Here is a 20,582-nt window from a genome sequence, read left to right on the forward strand (position 1 = left end):
ACATGAGATTTTTAGCAGCACTGATTAACAGGAAAACATTGAGAACTCTGTCTGTCATATCTATAATGTTGATCATTGTAACCTACAGCTGATGAAAACCCCAAAGTACTTTTTTTCTACAACATCTGACTTTAGCAACAAGGAGCTGCTGGGAGACATGAAGACTGTGCAGTTCAGTGACTGGTCAGTGCAACATATGTGGCTGACCATCATGAGTCTTAACAAGGTTTCTTTAGCATATAATAAACTGTCACATTAATGTCCTGAATGTGCTGTGTGTAAATAATGAGGTTCATCAAAACAAAGTCAGAACCAGAGCTCAGGCTGTTGGTACACAAACAAAGAAAGGCATACTTGTGGATTCACAAGATTATATCAGGATCTGACCTTTTCCTGTTCCATCAGTAACCATCAAAGGAGTTGCTGATTCTGTGATGTCACAAAGGTTCTAATGACATCACAGAGATCAAAGACTCCTCCCATTTTTTTTTGTGCCCCAGTGGCCTAATGGATAAGGCACTGGCCTCCTAAGCCAGGGATTGTGGGTTCGAGTCCCATCTGGGGTGGTTTACAGCAGAGTGGCGCAGTGGAACCCAGAATCTCATTATTTACACACAGCACATTCAGGACATTAATGTGACAGTTTATTATATGCTCAAGAAAATCCTTTGTTATTTGTCACAGTGGACTTGGCTCATCATGTTATTGGTATTGGAGTTGTAAGCTCCTTATTTCATCTTAATGACCTGACAGCAACTTTGAAAGCAGATACAACACATCCAGATAACCTTTGAATTAAACTTCAACAGGTTTGATTGATATATGGACCTGAAGTCAGACGTTTAGGATTACTCTACCTAGAATAGCAGGCTGCAACATGGACAGCTGAACACAGAAGACAATGAGATGTGAACCCACACACAGGATACAGTAGATTAGCAGTCCATCACCTTAAACACTCAGCCACCTCAGCATGCAGCGACCTGGACTGTGTGTGAATAGACGGATAGTTAACTGCTCACATTAATGTATCTATCAGCAATGAAGGAGAGAGTCGTCGGCCACCTCGTCATGTTTGTTGTCAATTTGTTGTCTGAATGTTAGACTGAGCAGCGGTTCTGCTTTGAGTGGCCTTTTGTTTTGATGAACGTCTACCACTGATCTACATCCTCTTTGGACCTTTACCTAACCACAGAGGTCGGTGAGCATCTGTTTTGGGTGTTATTCTGAATCACTATCACACTGAATCAGATGGCAGAGGTTCCACTGAGATTTGAACTCAGATGACTGGATTCAAAGTCCACAGTGCTAACCATAAGATCAAAGAACACAGATGGGAAATGACCTTCTGACAGATTTAGAAACATTTGAGATGAATTGGCCAACACACATCACAGGAGTACATCCAGCAATGTGAAGGTTCAGGATCTCTGTCAGACACAAAGGGAGCAAATGTGACCAACGAAGCCACGAAACACGTCAAGAGCTCACAAAGCTTTTTAACTGTATCAATAACACAGAGAACAGTCAGACAACCAACTCTGCAGTAAGGATCTTTCCCATTTGGGTTACTTGAAGTGATGGTGGCCACTAATGCAGCACTCCGTTTATAACAGTTTTACATTTAATTAAATACTTCACTGCAAAAATACATATGACATTATGGGAAATCTCAAAACTGTGTACAAATTTTTGGAGGAGAAAATTGAAGAAAGATGTGTTTGACAGCCTTTTGGACACACAACCAGTCAGCGTGACGCATCCAACCTCACAATTCATGGTGTGGTTGAAAGAAGAGGGGGAACATTGGAAATGTAGGTCAGAAAAACCTGAGCTTGAACCACACTCAGGTACCTCTGATGCCGAAACCCGGGATTGAACCAGGGACCTTTAGATCTTCAGTCTAACGCTCTCCCAACTGAGCTATTTCGGCTGGCTGAGCCCACTAATGCAGGATGTTCTGTTCACCATCCACTTCTCCAAAGTCCCACAGTGAAGGCTTCAAATGCACATCTCTCACAGTGTTATCATGCCAAGAGAAAGAACTGACTGATTCTGACAATGGGACATCACCATGGCCCAGTGACCACGTGGCCTAATGGACAAGGCGTCTGACTTCGGATTAGAAGACTGAGGGTTTGGTTCCCTTCGTGGTTGGGAAGTTATGTATTTCAGGTTATACCATATTCAATGGCTCTGGTCAGCGTGTTCACTGAAGTGGCTGTTCACTGAAAGGTGATTTTGGAAACTGGTCTGACTAGACTGGAGCTGGTTAACTGACATGTCAACTTTTCAATAGATGCTGCTAATGGCTCGTTGGTCTGGGGGTATGATTCTCGCTTGGGTTCCCGGGTTCAAATCCCGGATGAGCCCTTAGTGTTACGTCGCCAACATCAGTGCCTGGCCATCGTGACTCTTACCAAAGTTTGTCTCCTGTGAAAAGCGGTCAATCACCACATTTCCATCTGCTCAACACAGCAACAACCACTTTGTCATGAGTGAGTTTGAAGAGCTGCTGCTTTTGATATATCGCCAGTCAGCAAATAGTATTTGGCAAGGATCATGTAGATCTACATACTGTAGAGTAACATCAAGATCACAGGTTGGTAACATCACCTGTGAGCAGAAAATCCAAAAAATCCCGACCGGAACGCCAGAGGAAGGTTAGTTTTTTCTCCACATTATTCACAGAAATGGTCAAAAGCCTTTGATGCTCGTTGAACTTCAGTGGTAGAATTCCTGTGTGCTGCACATGTTTGATTCTCAGCTGATGGTAATGATCCTCTTAACAACATCCAAATGTTAGAAACTCAGTGCTGCCTGCAATATAAAACACAGCTGCTCTACATGAAAAGTGATACAACTGTGGTCACCTCCTGTCTGTTGTTAGACTCATCACTGTGCTGGATGAGGCCGATGAAAAAGACAGCCTCCTTCGAGCCGGATTTGAACCAGCGACCTAAGGATTTCAGCTGTAAGCCTCTACAGTCCTCCACTCTACCAACTGAGCTATCGAAGGGAGCTGCTGGTGTGCAGCGGATTCAGTAACCACAGGGAGCCACAGGCTTTAGCTATGACAGTATGACTTATATGACAGTAACCTGCAGAGTGATGCCGAGGTTGTGAGTTCAAGCCTCACCTGGAGCAGCTGCTTGAGATTTTGGAAGAAAGTTGGTATCTTGTTGAAGCAAAAAAAAAAAAAAAACGATTCCGTAATGCCACCATGACATCAAAGACTCCCATTTTTTCTCATGGCCTCCACCACAGAGTTCACATTCACCTCACTTTGGTCTGTCCATGTTGCAGCCTGCTGTTCTTGGTAGAATTATCCTAAACGTCAGACCATCTTGAACATTCTCGAAATATCCTTGAAACCTGTTTCAGGTTAAGGTTAATTCAAAGGTTATCTGGATGGACTGTATCTGCTTTCAAAGCTGTTGTCAGATCTTTCTGTTTTTTCTACAAAACTCCAATACCAGTTAGTCAGCAAACTATGATGAGCCAAGTCCACTGAGACAAATAACAAAGGATTTTCTTTAGCATAAAATAAACTGTCACATTAATGTCCTGAATGTGCTGTGTGTAAATAAAGATTGAAACCCGTCATGTCAAGCCGTCTCTTATCAGTAACATCATTGGCTGGAACTCATATCAATCAGAAAAACGGCTGACAGTTTGAGATTCAAACCAACGACCTTCTTCTTGTGGGGCAACATTGAGGATAATTCAAGCTGGAACAGCAGGCTGTAACAGGAACTGGTCAACATGTCTCTGTGGCGCAATCGGTCAGCGCGTTCGGCTGTTAACCGAAAGGTTGGTGGTTCGAGCCCACCCAGGGACGATCTTTGTTTAATTCACTGGTATTATAGTTCACACATGGAAGACCAGAGGATTTTTACGTTGATGCTCAGTTATCTCCATCTAGTGGACAGATGGTAGAAGTTGATTCCTGAAAAGAGGAAGTGACTTTTCCTCAGATCAAACTGTTGAAGGAGAACGAGCAGCTTCTTCCTCACTGACTCACTCAACCTCTGTCTCCTGGGTTTGGATTTAGGTCTGGGTCTGGGTCTGGGTCTAAGACCAGGTGGGCCTGCTCAGAGTCTCTGTGTTGGATGTGAGATTGATTGACTGTGAGCTCAAAAAGTTTGTATCGGTTTGTGCGGCGGGAAAACTTTGCGGAGTGAAACTTTATGGCAGCATGGAGTAAATGATTTTTTTGGCTGTTTTGTGGAAACAACTTGAGCCAATTTACACGGTTGTGTTTTCCGTGCGGACGATCTGTAGAATGTTTAACGTTGATGAACGGACCAGACGGAAGGAGCACGCGCACAGGAGACATCTAATAAACAGCCGGAAAATGCTAAACAAGCTAAGTGTAGCATCGCGCTAACTAGCTGAAGCCGCTGTCAGACATGCAGTGAATTAAAGTGCACCGTTTCATTTTGCAGCCAATCGTTGTCTTCACGGAATAGCAACGCGTTTAGTTAGTATGCGTTGCTAGTTTTTATTTATTTTTTATGATTTTAGGCTTACAGTTATGCTAAATGCACAATTGTTGCTGATTGTTTTAGCTGCTGCTAACTTTCTGTTTTGATACGGAACTCCGTTCATTCCAGCAGAACAACCATGAACATCATATAAACAATTCATGGAGGACAGAAAGTCAAAGTCAAAAGAACTGTGGGCCGAAAGGAAACAGGTCCAGGTACGTGTGTGGATATATCTGTAAAATATGGAAGTAAATATGTGTGTGTGTGAAATGAATGATATCTTTTTGTTATTTTAGCAGATAAACATGGATTGATGGCGCCACATGGAGCTGATTTAAAAGCTCAGAGAGGGAAAACACTCCCATTATATACAGATCCGGAGGTAGCAGCACCTGATCTACTGAAGCAAGCTGTCCAAGAAATGAGAACATTTAACAAGAAGATGGATGAAGGAGCAGACCTTCTTTTGTATCCAGACTGTTCAGAGGTGCTCCATGTGCCTGGGTCAGAAAGCCCATTCAAACTGGCAGAATATAAAAAGGAAATAGGAAAGGCACTTTTTTCATTTGCCTAGAAACACACTTTAGAGGAGGTTTGTGGATCTCTTCATTCAATATTTTTACACATTTATTTACTCTGATGTAGCATAATTAATAATGTGTTGTTTGTTTTTACTACAGAGGTTGATACATCAGACTCTGATTCTGAAATTGTCATCACATCGAGGAGCACAGCTGAATTCAATGCAGCTGACACTGTGGTACGTTCATTTTTACATTTTGTACTTTCAGTTTTTTTATTTATTTATTGATAGAATATGCATTTGATTTCAAGCATTAAGTCTAAGAACCAAGTCTTGATTATTTGGCATTTACTATTCCAATCAGACACCCTGATAACCTTTCACCATTGATATATACTGTATGTGGTGAGGGAACAATAATGGAAGCTGTTTAAAGTTGCTGACAATTGTGCTTTTCTTCTCAGGTTTTTGAACCAAAAAAAACACAGTTCTCCCAAACGCAAACCTGAAGCTAAAGGGTAGGTATTAGTTTTTACAAAAGCAGTAATTTGTCTTTAAGTTGTTGATGTGGTTGTGATGAACATGTGGTAGAAAATATCATACGTGTGATATAATTTATAACAAAATCATCTTATTTATAAATCTTATGGTTCCTCTCTACCTCTAAATGTTACTCAAAGCTCCGTTATACTCTGTATCATAAAGTTCATCAGTTTATCAATTTTATCATGTTTCAGAGATTCATCCACAGCTCAGCCTGGACAGGTATGAAGGCAGATTATGGCAGCCTGATGTTCTTTGCTTTCAGTGTGTTGTTTCAGACATTTTCATTTGTTTTTCAGACAGTAATATCTGACACTGAGGATCTGGATCCACCTGAAACAAATCCAGTCAGGAGTACTTGCTACGGGTAAGTAAAAAAACAACAGTGATTCACTTAATTTTAATATTAATTTATTGATTACATGGGAAAGATATTTGCATTTGTAAGATGTTCATCATATTCTGAAACCTGTGACATGCTGGTAAAATTCACAGATGATGCTGCTGTTTTGGAAGAAGGAATTGACACAGGTGGGCCGAGACGGGTTTTTAACTCTACTGATGAAACATCTGAAAGACCGGCCCATTTCTGATGGACCAGAAGGACATCAGTTCTTGGTGTACAATGTAAATGGTATGAACAGGGTTAGATGTAAACAACACTAATGGTTAATGATCATTAACTTGACATACGCTTTGTTGCTTGAACTATTTTTCATAAACATTTACCCTGCCAAGTACAAAGCAAGACACAGAGTTCTTCTTTAAATCAGTAATGTTCAACACACAACCATTTTTACTCATTTCTATATGTTTGGGTGGATAGTCATTTTAGAAAACATTGAAGTTTCTTTAGGTCATTTAAATGTGAAACAATGTTTGTGGTGACTTTTTAGATTCAAAGATGGTCTTTCAGCTCTTCAGTTTCTGACTGCACTGCAGCAACAGCCTACTTTGCTGGCCCCTGTCCTGTGCCACTCTGAAAAGCCACTCACTGGTCTGGAACTGTAACTTGTAATTGGTAACTAGATCACCCCTCCAGACTGTGAAAAGGTGTTTTTTTTTTCTTTTTCTTTTTTTTTTTCTCTCCACACAGTTAAGATTTTCACTGTTAAGTTTTAGACAAAACAATTTAAGAAGTTTTGTATTCCATACTTACAAAAATATAGGACTCATTACTTTGCTATAGTTTTTATCAATTGATTTCAAACTCAGGAAAAATGAAGCTGTGACACTTGGTGTTCAGACAGACTGCAGTGTTCCACCACTCCAAATCAGATTTCATAGCTTGTCATTCACTTTTCCATCTGATGTTTCCAAATGATTCTGGTACCTGTTCATCTGAAGAAATGAAACAATGGGAATGCAAATGTTATGTTTACAAACAATAAAAAAATTGCAAATATTTCCTTCTGATTGCATCTGTGATAGATTGGTTATGAGTTTTTCAGTCATGGCAATATTTGATTCAATTCTGTGTTACTTGTCTAATACCAAATCACAGCACAGTCTTCTCATGGCTCTTGACATGTATATTAAAAAAATTAATTAATTAAAAAAATAAATATATAAATAAAATAGAAATAGGACAGAAACCCCAATGAGGAAACACTTGATCATGTGGAAGGGAAAATTCCCTTTCTCACAGACTCACAGCTGAGCAGTTTCTTTCAGCTTCATGTACAGTTCTGTTGCAGACTCCCAGTTCTCTGGCTTCTGTAGTTGTTTGTGCTCCATAACAAAGTCAAAGTCCTCCTGCATGTTTGAGTCCCCACATGGAGCTATTGACAGGCTCGCCTCTGGAACAGCATCCAAATCAGCTGGTTCAATCTCAAATCCAGTCTGTGGAGCCAAATCTGTGTTAGATACAATAAATAGCATTTATATTCAATCAATATAATAATAAAAGAAAACATAGAAACATCAATCCATCACCAATGTTACCTGTGTGGTCAGCAGTACAGTTCATTGGACATGACGCTGTTCTGGAAGTGTGAATCCTGTGACTGTTCCACAGTCTCACACACTCATCCAACATCACCATAGCAACATCTCAGAAGGCACTGATGCTCATGGCTCCCGTTGAAGTATCCAGCAAACAACTCCATCCAGAACTGAGACCTGTAGAAATGGATAGAATCAGAAGTAAATATATATTATTATTAGAAGTGCAACTCCATGAAAAAATATTAATTACAGGCTTTGAAATGAACGCGTTAAAGTCCCAGCCTCAATTATTATATACGTTCAGAGGAGTTCATCTGCGATAGAACATAAAGATAAAATCAAATGAAAGGTTCGTCATAATAAAATGACTTCATGAAGGCCACTTACCTTCCCCTTCTAAATATGGCCCACCAGGATTCAACACGCTGCTTATTCGTGGATGAGCCATACATGTGGCTGGACGGCCCAGAGCAGCAGTCATCATGATGGAGGCGTAGGGGAGACTGAATGGCAGCCATAATGCCATTCTCCGTGCCACAATCAGTCCTCAGTCTCATGAGAGGAGATTCTCAGCGATCACTGTTGGCTTCTTGTTATTTGTCGGTCCACATTGGAGCCACAGCACTTTAGGTGAAAAAATCCATCCATGCGTCCTGAGAGAGCCAGTTTATCAGAACCATCTGCATGCCACATACAGTTCGCTCCCATTGAGTAGCAGCTTCTTCTTAGAAACCTTCTGCGTGCTCTCTCATTCATCACATCATCTCTCTTCACTCGAAGATTGGACTTTTGTCTGAGTACCTGCCACATCGTCCGATAGCCAAACAGTTGTCCAGGTCCACGAAGTTCCAACCTGATGGCGTTTGGAGAGGAATCATCCTTTTAAGAGTCCGCAGGCTGATGTTTGCACCGTGTAAACTTCACATCATGCTTCAGTAGATCAGGTGCTGCTACCTCCGGATCTGTATATAATGGGAGTGTTTTCCCTCTCTGAGCTTTTAAATCAGCTCCATGTGGCGCCATCAATCCATGTTTATCTGCTAAAATAACAAAAAGATATCATTCATTTCACACACACACACACACACACACATACATTTACTTCCATATTTTACAGATATATCCACACACGTACCTGGACCTGTTTCCTTTCGGCCCACAGTTCTTTTGACTTTGACTTTCTGTCCTCCATGAATTGTTTATATGATGTTCATGGTTGTTCTGCTGGAATGAACGGAGTTCCGTATCAAAACAGAAAGTTAGCAGCAGCTAAAACAATCAGCAACAATTGTGCATTTAGCATAACTGAAAGCCTAACAAATAAATAAATAAATAAAAAACTAGCAACGCATACTAACTAAACGCGTTGCTATTCCGTGAAGACAACGATTGGCTGCAAAATGAAACGGTGCACTTTAATTCACTGCATGTCTGACAGCGGCTTCAGCTAGTTAGCGCGATGCTACACTTAGCTTGTTTAGCATTTTCCGGCTGTTTATTAGATGTCTCCTGTGCGCGTGCTCCTTCCGTCTGGTCCGTTCATCAACGTTAAACATTCTACAGATCGTCCGCACGGAAAACACAACCGCGTAAATTGGCTCAAGTTGTTTCCACAAAACGGCCAAAACATATTTTACTCCATGCTGCCATAAACTTTCACTCAGCAAAGTTTTCCCGCCACACAAACCGATACAAACTTTTTGAGCTCACAGTCAATCTTCTTCTGGATCACTTCCGGCATTTGGTACATTCCCCTTCCGGAAGATTCTGTCGTTTGGAAATTTGTTTCGCAACTTGGAAAGTTGTTTTATAAAATGTAAGTTTGTTTTGTCCGGGGTAAAAGTGTTTTTCTTATGTAATTTTGTTGAATAAAATGTAAAAATGTTTCCCAACATGTAAACTTGTTTGACGCTTTGTAAAAGTGTTTGGCACTTTGTAATTTAGTTTTGCACTTACCGGCCACCGTATCAAACAGAGCAGGAACACTAAAGTAAGGGGCGGGGGGTGAAAACGACAGGAGGGTTAAAGAGCAGATTCTCTCTGAGGGGACGGATGTTGCCACAATACACAGTGTGTGTGCCATCACATGTGGAAGATGTGTGCAGACTGAAGCCTTGGTCTGCCACCAGCTCAGAGGGGCTGCACTTCTACTGACCACCAGGGGGCTCCACTGGTTGTTTCACAAAGTCACAGTGTGTTGGAGTCTATCAGGGTATTTTCCAAGCAGCACTGTGTTTCTAACATCTGGATGTTGGTAAAGAGTTACTCTGCATTGGCCGGGAATCGCACCCGGGCCTCCCGCGTGGCAGGCGAGAATTCTACCACTGAACCACCAATGCTTATTTATTGAGTTTCACCATGACGTCACGATTCTCCAGTCATCAGCAGCGTCTGTGTCTAAAGCTGATATCTTTCTATAATAATCCATCATGGACTGCTGGACACTTTCATATCAGTAAATCCACCGTGTTTTAAAGAAGTTCGGAGTGTTTCAAAGTTTCTGACATGATACAGACAGACAGATCCAACAAAGTATTTAAATGAACTGAGAGCTCAGACCAGCAGAGAGAGCACACACACACACACACACACACACACACACACAGTGGATGAGGTGCGCAGCTTCGCTCAGTCTGTGATTGCAAAAATGAGCGAAAGCAGGAAAAGACGCATTTTAATAAGTAGAAGGAGGAACAAACCAACAGATTTGTTTTTAGTTCAATTTAACGCCACTTATTTGTCTAATAACAGCTGATTTGTGTTTCACTTCATTCATTCGCGAGACAATGTGAGCTTCTTCGTGCGCATGCGCCGTTCCGGTGACGTTTGAGTTGGTGTCGCGTGGGAGAGCGATGAAGGACAGGAAATGCCTTTGATCTCCAGTGACGTCACACAGCCTCATAGAGGTGAGTAAACAGTTGTTGATGTTGTCGTTGAAACATTCATTCATCTTCAAAGTCATCTGCTTCTACCGATCTCCATTTTCATTTCCAACCACTCAGAGAGACAAGAACACACACAGACACACTCTGACTAACCAAACCATTCCAGGAACAATCAGGATGATTCTGGCTCAGGGTGTGACAGGTCCGGGGTTCAAATCCCAGATGAGCCCTTTGTCAGCTGTTGTAAGAAGTGAAAAAGCCTCCTAAATGTGGAGGGAGGCCGACTCTGTCAGAGAGCAGTGTGCATTCTAGCTTCCTTTAGCTGTCAGCCTCTGATCATCAACTCTTCAGCTTCTATGACTTCAACAATTCCTTCTGAATGCAGTCTGAGGCAGTGATTGTGAAACTTTCATTCAGACAGAGATCCCACATTCAGAAGAAAACAGCCACACACAAACAAAGTCATCATGAACAGCCTACATGGAGCCTAAATGAAAAGAAGCAGGAACTAAAGTGTGAAAATAATGATGAACAAAGTGTCACACAGAGAGGCTGCAGCCTGGTGTGGACTATAACGTCAGAAAATGGATCAGTCTGTGACACGGAGCACTAAAGTTGGAAGGCTGAGTTCAGCTTCAGCTTCTTTCATGTTCTCCCTGTGAAAGAAAGAAGGTGAACATGAGCTTGATATGAGAACACAGCAGTGTGCATCATGGTGCTCATGTTCATATAGAAAGAAGGAGGAAAAGCAGCAGCTCTGGTTTGCTGTTTCACTCCCTTTCCCTCCCCGCTATGAGCTGTCACTCACCCACAGCACATACTGTAGACTGGTTCACAGTCAGACTCATGATTCATGACTCATTGGTTCAGAGTGGAACTCATGAGTCCCAGTTCAGCAGCAGCACATTCACACACTGAGCTGAGTCTGCTGCACGACTCCAATAGAACATTATTGGACTGTATGATATCACTATATCAGCCAATTAACCAACCAGCATATCGATCGCAGCTTTTAACTTTTATTTATACAGCCCCTTTGAAAAAAAAAAAAAAAAAAAAAAAAAAAGTTCCACAAAGGGCTTTAAACATTGAAACATAAGAATAATCAGGATGAGTTCCCCCACACAGGCCACATCTCTCTCACACACACACACACACGTTATGTTTTTCTACCAAATATAATTTAGTACACTGAATAAAAATTGTCCTTTCAGAAGAGAAACTGTTGCCATGTCCTCTGTTGAGTTGAGCCCTTTCAGCATCCCGTTATTTATTGACATGTTTTTTTTTTTGCCACATGTGGATAAAAATAAATATTGTTCAAGATAAGAAAAACCATTAAAGAAAAATGCAATATTTTTATGAAGTGAAGAAAGGGCCAATTTAAAAGCTTAATCAGTGCTAAATGACAGTCAACATGTTCCACAATAAAATATTTCATAGTTTATGCAAAAATGCTTGACTTGAGGAGTTGAGGAGTCTCTGGGATCATGGTGGACTGGACTCTGTTCTCAGACCAGTTCTGATTCCTCTGTCAGTCTCTGCTGGATGAAGCTCTCCTCTCCACCTCCCAGGAACATGGTCCAGAGTCTGGACAAGCTGCTGCTGCAACATCTGGATCATCAGGAAGCAGCTGATCCTCCATCAAAACACACCTTCCTCTTCACCGCCTCCACCTGTGTAGAGAAGAAGAGAGCAGATCCATCAGTGTTTCCTGACTCTGTCCATCAGCTGTCAGTCAGTGATGCAGATCCAGCATAAAGACCTGCAGGGACTTCAGTCCTGTTCAGTCCAGATGTGCAGCAGCTGCTTCCTCTCAGCTCATGTTAACGTGTTGGAGTGAACACACTGAGCTGGAAACTCACAGACCTCAAGTCTGCTGACTCAGCACATTTCTCTGAGTCCACAGTGGAGATAAAGAGCTGAGTCATGAAGGTTCATCACTTTACTGATGATTTACTGAAGGTCCATTTAAACAGAGAGACTCTGACAGACAGACAGACAGACAGACAGACAGACAGACAGACAGACAGGATTCTGGTCTGCAGAAACACCACATGGTGACAGTGTGATGAAAGAAGATCAGTGATGTGCAGCTTTCAGTCAGACTGATCTCAGAGCTGTGACAGATGAACCTGATCAGAGAACAAACAGTCTCAGCTCAGATCTGACAGTTTGATGGACGAGGACCAGAATCTGAACATCTCTGAGTTCTTCAGCTGGAATCTGCTTCATTTGATGGTCACATGATCACAACAGTCCTCTGACTGATCTGATTGGCTGACTGTTTTCTCTCTGTCTTTCTGTCTAATTCTGAAATCTGTTTCTGTTCTCCTCTCACAGCTTCACTGAGGAGTTTGAAGGTTCACAGGAAACACTGAGTCTTTGCTCTGATACTGTATTAAAGCAATATTATTGAAATGAACATGAAATGAGTCCAACTCTACTGACCTCAGAGTCTCCAGTCTGAAGTCTGGACTCTTCAGAAAACCACACAGATCCTTCAGGTCTGAATCCTGCAGGTCGTTCCCTCTCAGGTCCAGTTCTCTGAGATGGGAGGGGTTGGACTTCAGAGCTGAGACCAGAGAAGAACAGCTGATCTCTGACAAACTGCAGCGTCTCAACCTGAGTGAAGAATAAAAGATGTGATTTTAGGAGACAAAGTTCCTGCTTGAAAGTGTTTCGTCATCTGTTCAGAGCGAATTATGTTTTAGTGAAAGGAGTCCTCTGGTAGCTGATTTCTGAGGTTTGGGAAAGAAGGCAAAATATTTTTTTTGGTTGATTGTTTTGTTTAAAATCTACTATTATGACTTTAGAAAAGGAAAATAATGTAATGTTTGTGTATGTTTACATGCCACTATGAGAGTTTATGTTGTTAACAGCCACTATATGATTAAATACGTCTCATAAACCCATGTGGGTTGGACATTTTTATGAAATGACCAACAAATAAATTAATAAATGAAATCAACCACAAACTAAAATCTGTACATTAACATATAAATATACATTAATAAATGATGTCCCCTTTCAAAAATATAAGATTGATTGATAAATTGCGTACAATTAAAGTGTCTTTTTCAATTTAATAAAAATCTGTTTTCCAAAGTTACTTTCAAATAATTTAACAGTTTAAATGTCTAAAACCTGAAGAGGATTTTCCCTCATAAATATAAACCTGTCTGCAGGTCAGAGTCACCACAACTGTAACATCATATTAATCTGAGAGCAGAAATAAAACATGAGTCTGACCTCAGAGTCTCCAGTCTGCAGTGAGGACTCTTCAGAAAACCACACAGATCCTTCAGTCCTGAATCCTGCAGGTCGTTCTGATTCAGGTCCAGTTCTCTGAGATGGGAGGGGTTGGACTTCAGAGCTGAGACCAGAGAAGAACAGCTGATCTCTGACAACTTGCAGCTTCTTAAACTGAGTTAAAAAAAAAAAAAAAAAGTGACTTTAGGAGACAAAGCTCCTGCTTGAAAGTGTTCAGTGTTTCATTAAGTCTACGCATGATTCACAACATCTGGAACACTTTCACTTCATTCAGCAGTGACCATGTTTAACATGGATCACTCAGTCAGTCTGCTTTAGTCCCATGATTTCATAGTTGTGTTGCAACAAGAAAACACTAAATATTAGGGGTGTACCAAAAAAAAAAAAAAAGAGAGAGATTCACGTTTATTACAATTCAGAATCGAGTCAAAATGTCCCAAAATTGATTTTAAAAAATAAAACGAATCTGCACGCTTTTTGAAGTCACCACGGAGCCGGTTCTGGAACATACGCATGCACCAAAACAGGGAGGAAACTACAATAAAGGAGGAAAGAGATTCAACCCACCCCGTCCTCATTGCAGGCAAAGAGAAGCAGTTGTGGTCCACACACATTTAAAATGGCACTTCACTTACAATTTTAAAGGCAGCATGTTTAACTGCACATTTTTTTAAGAAACACTTATTTTTGTTAAGCAATATGTGATTCCATCTAAGCATGAATAAATGTTTAAAACTTAATAAATGTGAAGAAGACACTTTAATGTCTCCATTCATCATTCTTTCTTGCAAAGCAGACTGGAGTAGACCATGAGGATCCTTTGCACACCTATAGATTGAAACAGAAATCATTATGAATCAAAAATCGTTTTGAATCGAGAATTAAATCAAATCATAGCCCCAAAAATCTGAATAGAATCGAACTGTGAGATCGTCAATAATTCCCACCCCTACTGAATATATATTTGTTCATGTTAGCATGGAAAAATGTTTCCTGTCATTGAAACACTGAAGGATTTCTATTATTTTTTATAGGTTTTAAATCTGTAGTTCAACATTTCTCTGCCACACTGACTGGACTAAACCAGAGAAGAAGAAAACTGATGTCAGCATGAAGATCCTCAGTGTGGATCAGTATAATATCAGCCTGATGTCTGCAGGTCAGAGTCACCACAACTGTAACATCATATTAATCTGAGAGCAGAAATAAAACATGAGTCTGACCTCAGAGTCTCCAGTCTACAGTGAGGACTCTTCAGAAAACCACACAGATCCTTCAGTCCTGAATCCTTCAGCCTGTTATGACTCAGGTCCAGTTCTCTGAGATGGGAGGGGTTGGACTTCAGAGCTGAGACCAGAGAAGAACAGCTGATCTCTGACAAACTGCAGCCCATCAACCTGAGTAAAGAATAAAAGATGTGACTTTAGGAGACAAAGTTCCTGCTTGAAAGCGTTCAATGTTTCATCAACTGTTCAGAGCTGAAGGCTTAGAAAGTAGAAGTTGAGAAAATGAAAGTCAAACAGCTGAACTAACAGGAAGCAGCTTCACAACAGTCAAATACAAACAGTGACAAGATTTAATGAGAAAATGAAACAACACTGTAAAGAACCTGAACTGAATCAAACTGTCAACATTGTGATTTTAACACATCAGAAATAACCAAACAGCAGAGTCAGCCAAACTTTATTTTTACATTTTACATGAACAGTTGAATGTGGAAAGCATATTTAAATATGCAGAATCTATTGTGATCTAGATCATCTGTAAGAAATTTCAGGGATGGGAGGGGATATCAATCCGTAGAATCCTGAGATTGATATTCACCATATTTGAGGAGGTCCGTGAGGCAGATGGAGCAAACATGCAGCAGACAGAGGAGGGCAACGGAGCAACTGCTCCCCCAGCAGACCAGCCCTTAGAGCCAATCCTTATCTTAGTGTGGAACCAAACCACTGCAGCTGAATATTGCAAACTGAACCAATAGAGCCATGTTACATGTGGATGATGTCATTCTTTTGGCTAAGAAAGAAAAAAATGTCACATTATGCTGAACATTGTTCCAAAATGGGACATCTGGGAATTTATACTTTCACTATAATGTTCTATAATGTGTGTGTGTGTGTGTGTGTGTGTGTGTGTGTGTGTGTGTGTGTGTGTGTGTGTCAGACGATGCTTCTGCTGTCTGGGGATTCTGTGAATATTCTCTTTGTAATACTCAGCATCATAGATCTATTGGTTATCTTACAGCAGTACACAAATGGACCTCAGTGTTGGCTCTTCATGGTGATTTGGGTTGGGAGCCCTCGAGTATCAGACATAAGAGACAAATGCTCCAGCTGTGGAACAGATCTGTGAAGCTGCCTGATCATAGAATTACTAAAAAGATATTTCATTCTGACACTTTGCATCACCATCCCTGGGCCAGTGAGCTGAAATTAATATTATGTATGAGTAATTTATTAATTCTTTCTTCATTTTTACAGCTCGTGTGATGATTGACCTTTTCTTTGCAAAGAAAATAAAAACTTCTTCACCAGCAGCAGAGAATTTCCACAAAAGAAATGACACACAAATGTGTCTACAGTAGCGGACTAACAATGATCAGTGGAACTCCTCTAATGGGCTGTTGTCACAAGGAGCTTTGTGAACACTCCTACAGAGGTTAACTACCTGGGTCCAACTCCACTGTCTGTCAGACTAGTGAGGACTGATGAACTGATGAAACCCCTGAGATAAGAGGCCAAACATCTTCTTAGACAAACCTAAGTGCATATATAAACCTGTCTGCAGGTCAGAGTCACCACAACTGTAACATCATATGAATCTGAGAGCAGAAATGAAACATGAGTCTGACCTCAGAGTCTCCAGTCTGCAGTGAGGACTCTTCAGAAAACCACACAGATCCTTCAGTCCTGGATCCTGCAGGTCGTTCCAACTTAGGTCCAGTTCTCTGAGATGGGAGGGGTTGGACTTCAGAGCTGAGACCAGAGAAGAACAATTGATCTCTGACAACTTGCAGCTTCTCAACCTGAGTAAAGAGTAAAAGATGAAGATGAAATAATTAATAATCTATCAGAAATGTCCTCAATGATCTTTGTGTTACTGTAGGTCATCATCATGTCTCAACACGCTTCATCCAAACAACAGCACAACATTCAAACTCTCCAGTCCAGCACACACCAGCTTCAGTCCTGAATCCTCTATGTGGTTCTGACTCAGGTCCAGGTCTCTCAGATGGGAGGGGTTGGACTTTAGAGCTGAGGCCACAACGTCACACTCAGTCTCTGAGAGTCCACAACCAACAAGTCTGTGATGACACATATTACACAATATGTCACTGTGACCAAAGACACTACATATTCATCTGGAGGGTTTGAGGATGAAAGACACCAAGACTTCCATCTCTGTCTCACACCGTCAGAGTTTTAATAATTTTTCAGGTGAAGAGACAAAATGTGGTCAGTTGGTCTTCCATCAGGTCCTCAGTCTGTCAGGGACCTGATCCAGGTCTGCCTCCTCTGAGGGACCATGAGGCCATGTTGACCTGAAAACATTTGACTGTCTACTGATTTAATTTTCACTGAGTTGAGATCAGTGAACAGTGAAGCTGGTGAAGATGATCAGTCACTGATACCTGCTGATGTCATCAGTCTTTAGGATTTCCACTAGAAACACAACTAAGTGAATATTTATCTCTGGCAGCATTTGAATCATCTGAAAACAAACAGCTGACAGTGAAAAACCATCTGAATCAGATTGGATTTAAAAACATCTTAACTAAGAAGGATGGATGAGAATGAGAGTGGACTCACCGAGCCTTCCTGCAGTTCCTCACAGCTGGGATCAGTCTCCGTCGTCCCTCCTCTGATGTGTTGTACTTCTCCAGGTCAAACTCATCCAGAACATCCTCTGACATCTGTAGCATGTAGGCCAGAGCTGAGCAGTGGATCAGGGAGAGTTTCTTCTCTGATCTGGTCTCTGACTTCAGGAACTCCTGGATCTCCTGATGAACTAAGTGATCCTTCAGCTCCATCAGACAGTGGAAGATGTTGATGTTCCTGTCAGGAGAGATTTTCATCTTCCTCATCTTCTTCAGTTTGTTGATGGCTCTCTGGATGGTCTCTGGTTTGGTTTCTGTCTGACCCAGCAGACCTCCTAAGAGTCTCTGGTTGGACTGCAGAGAGAGACCATGAAGGAAGCGGACAAACAGGTCCAAGTGACCATTTTTATTTCTGAGGGATTTCTTCAGGACTGCCATCAGAAAGTCCTCCAGGGCTGAATCTTGCTGTTTTTTTTCCCAGAAAGTTCTTCAGGACCTCCTTGTTCCTGTTGGTGTGACAGTGGAACATGTAGACTGCAGCCAGAAACTCCTGAACACTCAGATGAACAAAGCAGTAGACTGTTTTCTGGAAGATCACACTCTCTGCTTTGAAGATCTCAGTACAGAGTCCTGAGTACACCGAGGCCTCTGTGACATCAAGACCACACTGCTCCAGGTCTTCTTGGTAGAACATGATGTTCCCTTTCTCCAGATGTTCAAACGCCAGCCTCCCCAGCTTCAGAAGAACTTCCCTGTCAGCCTCCATCAGCTCCTGTGGACTTGTCTCATGTCCCTCATGGTACTTGATCCTCTTCCTCCTGGTCTGGACCAGCAGGAAGTGTGAGTACAGGTCAGTCATGGTCTGGGGCAGCTCTCCTTGCTGGTCTGTAGTCAACATGTGCTCCAGAACTGTAGCGATGATCCAGCAGAAAACTGGGACTTGACACATGATGTGAAGGCTCTTGGACTTCTTGATGTGTGAGATGATTCTGTTGGACAGCTTTTCATCTCTGGACCTCCTCCTGAAGTACTCCTCCTGCTGGGCGTCAGTGAAGCCTCGGACTTCTGTTAGCCTGTCAACACATGAAGGAGGGATCTGACTGGCTGCTGCAGGTCTGGAAGTGATCCAGACCAGAGCCGAGGGAAGCAGATTCCCCTGGATGAGGTTTGTCAGCAGCAGGTGGACCGATGACTCCTGTGTGACGTCAGACACGACCTCCCTGTTGGTGAAGTCCAGTGAAAGTCTGCTTTCATCCAGGCCGTCCAGGATGAACAGAACTTTCCAGGCAGCCAGCTGCTCTGCTGTGACCTTCTGTAATGTTGGATGGAAAACATGAAGCAGCCTGAGAAGACTGTACTGCTGATCTCTGATCAGGTTCAGCTCCCTGAATGAAAGCAGAACCAGCAGACTGACATCCTGGTTCTCCAAGCCCTCTGCCCAGTCCAGACTGAACTTCTGCACAGAGAAAGTTTTTCCAACTCCAGCGACGCCGTTGGTCAGAACCAGTCTGATGGGACGCTGCTGGTCAGGTGAGACTCTAAAGATGTGGTGACATTTGATTGGAGCATCATGGAGGGTCTTCTTCTTAGAAGTTGTCTCCAGCTGCCTCACCTCATGTTGGGTATTAACCTCTTCACTCTGTCCCTCTGTGATGTAGAGCTCAGTGTAGATCCTGTTGAGGAGGGTTCCACTTCCTGTTCCTTCAGTCACATGTTGACATCTGGTCCTCAGACTGATTTTATGTTGATCTAAAACCTCCTGTAGAACACGATCTGCTGACAGAGAAGAGACAACATCAGACTGAAGACAGAGAGTCTGAGGATCTGATGGAAAACTAAAGACGTCAGTCAGAAGTTCAGTCTCACTCTGTTCAGGGCTGGTCTGTAGACCTGGTCTGGTTCTGGATCTTTGTCCACACTGGGGACAAGAGGAGTCTCCTGAAGAACCAGACTGGTCCCAGTGTGAGGTGCAGCACTGTCTGCAGACCCAGTGTCCACAGCTGGTAGAGACTGGATCCTTCAGGACGTCCTGACACAGAGCACAGTGGGACGGCTGCTCCTCTTCAGAGACATGTCTTTTCCCCTTCCTGTCTCTGTGAAAACATTTCTTTATAACTGACATGATCTGACTGATGGAATAAAATGTTTTGGCAGAAAAAAATCCTCAGTAGTTTCTGGTGATAAAACCCAGAAGATCCATCTTGTCTTCCTGAATCTGCAGTAATGATTCAGGATCATGTATATTAATCTATGAACAGATTTTTATTCTCATCTTCACAGTCTCTTACTTTGTCTCTGAGGGTCCAGGTCCGTCACTGAAGTCTGGAGGATGATCTCTGGACCAGTCAGACTTCAGAGACAGACAGGTTGATCCTGGAGACTCTGGTCTGGCCTCCTCTTCCTCATCACAGTCCATCATCTTCAGGACGGAGTCGGTCTGAGAGGGAAACACTTTCTGACTGACAGAAGACAAAGAAGAAACAGAACAAACAGTTTGTTCCAAAGCTACACATCCAAAAACACAAGGCAAATCCAAACACACACAGTCCTTCATCTTCAGGACGGAGTCAGACAGAAAAATAAAGTCCCGGTCAGTTTTGTTGGTTTCATGTGTATTATCCAGCTCACCATGATGTTGGGTCACACTGTCCATGAGGAGAACAGGAAGTACCTCACTTCACTTTGTGTCCTCATTCGGTGTCTTTCTGTGGACAGAGCTTCATTCACTCTTCTTCGTCCACAGTGGACACAAGACTAACTCAGCTGAAGTCACTGATTATGTCTGAAGAAGTCACTGCTCCAGTCAGACTGAGTCACCTGATTGGTTTGAGTTGACATGTGGAGCTTTGAAACTTTGGAGCTGTACTCAGCCTGTTTAACTGTGTGTTACTAACAGCCATCACTTTTGTGAATTTCTGACTTTTCAATAAAGGCACCATTAAGGAAGAGTTCACAAGTGTGGGAATCTATGAGTTGTCACCGAATAAAGAATAAGTTGACCCAGTGTTTATTTAAATATAATACTCATAGTGCCACATCATCTAGGGGTGCCTTTCATACTGACAGCAAACAAAAAGAAGGTAAGATGAATATTATGAGGG

The 20,582-nt window shown here is 42.0% G+C and overlaps 1 protein-coding gene and 5 non-coding genes across 6 annotated transcripts in view; 2 read left to right on the plus strand and 4 right to left on the minus strand.

Moving 5' to 3' along the window:
- The window catches only part of LOC115051719 (NACHT, LRR and PYD domains-containing protein 3-like), a 318,526-nt gene that overhangs the window by 99,433 nt on the left and 198,511 nt on the right, over positions 1-20,582 (minus strand). The window lies entirely within an intron of this gene.
- On the plus strand, positions 494-566 carry trnar-ccu (transfer RNA arginine (anticodon CCU)). The gene has a single exon. It is a non-coding gene; the product is annotated as a tRNA-Arg (tRNA).
- trnaf-gaa (transfer RNA phenylalanine (anticodon GAA)) lies at positions 1,861-1,933 on the minus strand. Its single transcript has one exon. It is a non-coding gene; the product is annotated as a tRNA-Phe (tRNA).
- Positions 2,932-3,019, minus strand: trnay-gua (transfer RNA tyrosine (anticodon GUA)). Its single transcript is given in 2 exon segments — positions 2,932-2,967; positions 2,983-3,019. It is a non-coding gene; the product is annotated as a tRNA-Tyr (tRNA).
- Positions 3,768-3,841, plus strand: trnan-guu (transfer RNA asparagine (anticodon GUU)). The gene has a single exon. It is a non-coding gene; the product is annotated as a tRNA-Asn (tRNA).
- On the minus strand, positions 9,772-9,842 carry trnag-gcc (transfer RNA glycine (anticodon GCC)). Its single transcript has one exon. It is a non-coding gene; the product is annotated as a tRNA-Gly (tRNA).

This window comes from Echeneis naucrates, chromosome 2 (assembly GCF_900963305.1).
Source record: "Echeneis naucrates chromosome 2, fEcheNa1.1, whole genome shotgun sequence".
Lineage (NCBI taxonomy): Eukaryota > Metazoa > Chordata > Actinopteri > Carangiformes > Echeneidae > Echeneis > Echeneis naucrates.